We start from the raw sequence: 2,570 nt of genomic DNA, 5'->3' as shown, positions 1-2,570 counted from the left end.
TCCTCTGTCCCTGGGATTCTCAAGGCAAGAACACTGGAGTGGGTTGCCATTTCCTTCTCCAATGCATAAGAGTGAAAAGTGAAAGTGAAGTTGCTCAGTTGTGTCCGACTCTCAGCGACCCCATGGACTGTAGCCCACCAGGCTCCTCCATCCATGGGATTTTCCAGGCAAGAGTACTGGAGTGGGGTGCCATTGCCTTCTCCAAAAAGTATCATTATGTGATTTATATTTCTGATAAGTGAAGGACATTATCTCTTTCTTGTTTGGATTTTATTATGAGTGAGGCCAAACAGCTCGTCCTATATTTACTGGGTGTTTGTCTTCTTTCACTATAAACTGTATGTCTTTATACTTTGTCCATTTTTCTATTAGATTATTTAACTTTTTCTTATTTATTTATGTGACCTTAAACACATAAATATGTGGTTTCGAGAGGTATATTAAATCATGTGAAAATTTAATTATGTCTTGGAATAAAAAATTTTGCTTAGGAGATATAGTAGATAAAAATTGTGTTTGCTGGCCCAGCCTCTATTTCCTCTTCTGAAAAAAGCTGCCAGATTTTCCTTTTGGATAACAGCATGTTTTTACTCCACACGTTTTGGGTTTCTCTGTGTCTGGACATGCGATCTTTGCACACCAAAGCCTTTCAAATTTCTGGCCACAGTACAGAGATTAAGACCCACACCCAAGCAGTGAGAGACTTTCCATGACTTTGCTGTATCCATTTGAGGAAAGGCACTCTTTCTCTCATTCCACTGCAATTACTGAGAAGGGTAAATAGGATGCTTTAGGAAATACAAAACAGTGGAGCCTCAAGTCAGGAAGTAGGAGAAGACAAACACTGATAATTGTCTTGTCGAATACCATGGGCCTTCTGGATAAAGTTAGCTTGACTAGGGCAGTTTGATAGGAAAGGATAAGCTGAAGACATGCAAAGGCAGGTGGGAAAAAAGCTATTAGGATGATTGAAATTCAAAACAATCCTGGCCGAGTTTCCTGTGCTATATACAGGGAGCTCTACTCAATGATCTCTAATAACCTATATGGGAAAAGAAATCCAAAAAAAGACTGGATATATGTATAATGATTTACTGTGCTGTATACCTGAAACAAACATAACATTGTAAATCAACTATACTCCAATTAAAAAAAAAAAAAATCCTGGCAGGGTTGTGAATGCCAGGCAAAGTTTGTCCACAAAGGGGAAGTGGGCACTTGTTTTGAGTAACTGCACTATGACCTCTATATTGTGAAATGCCCACGTCTTAACGAGAGACTGGTTTAATAGCTGTTAGTCAGGTTATAGCCTGCAGTATAAGGGACACACTTCCTGGAAATGTGATTCATATGTCTGAGGTTTTTTTTTAATGTATTTATTTTTAAGTGAAGGATAATTGCTTTACACTATTGTGTAAAGCACAATATTGAGGGACAGAGAGGCCAGACATGCCGCAGTTCATGGGATCGCAAAGAGCTGAACACAAACTGGTGACTGAACAACAAATTGTGTTGGTTTCTGCCATGTATCAACATGAATCAGCCATAGGTATACATATGTCTCCTCCCTCTTGAACCTCCCTCTCACCTCCCACTCCATCCCAACCCCCTAGGTTGTCACAGAGCCCTGATTTGAGTTTCCTGAGTCATACAGCAAATTCCCACTGGTAATCTATTTTGCCTGAGTTTTAAAATTTTTTTATAAAGTCACACACATTGATAGCTACAGAAGCATTGGAAATGAAGGATGGCTTCTGTTTTTGTTTCTCATTCTTTCTCTCCCTCCCTTTCTCTTTTAATTGGGAATCTCGGATTTGTACTTCACTATATGTCAGAGGGCGAGGTACTACCACATTACACATAGTTTAATAGCCGGAGTTCAAGATTAAAACCATGGAAAGCCAGGATGTAACAGTACAGTTTCATAATGCTGCTTACTTTTGGCCTTGAGCACCAGCTTATGATCATATTCCTTTTGGCAAGCTCCAAGTTTAACTTTCAATAAGAAGAGTTAAGTGGTGAAAATGTGTAAGATAAACTCATAAAATTAAGTTTCTAAAACAAGAATTAGTGAAGTGAAAAAGCATAAAATCAGCTCAGAGTCAGGAAAGCTAGTAATTTATATCCACTTAAATATGGTTTCATTAAACTTTTTTTTTTTTACAGTGTGATAGTAGCTGGGGTGACAGATCAGCAAAATTCAAACCATATAATAAAACCAGCCACACTGATGAAAGAGAAAAGTTCACTAAATGTTGATCAAAATGCTTTTCTCTCTTCAGGATAAACTCATTAGAAAAATCAGACTGGGGCCATATGGGCTGAAGTTTGACAAATGAGCCATGGACTGAATTAAAGGGACAAGCTCTGTTGCCTTTTCTCCTTATAGGATCTTGAGGATATGACTGTGAGGTGAGGCTGGGAACCAAGAGGGCCACCTTCCCATTGTAAGTTCATCTATTTTGGTGAAAAGACATTCTCCCCACTTCCCCTTTCTTCTTTTCCATGTTTTTTATTTCTGTGTATAATAATGACCATATTATTTGGTATTATTGAAACTGAAATATTTT

Source organism: Bos grunniens, chromosome 14, assembly GCF_055505025.1.
Source record: "Bos grunniens cultivar Pamir isolate PY7600 chromosome 14, Bosgru_T2T1.0, whole genome shotgun sequence".
NCBI classification, from domain to species: Eukaryota; Metazoa; Chordata; class Mammalia; order Artiodactyla; family Bovidae; genus Bos; species Bos grunniens.
The sequence above is the reverse complement of the archived record's forward strand: the minus strand, read 5'-3'. Positions refer to the sequence as shown.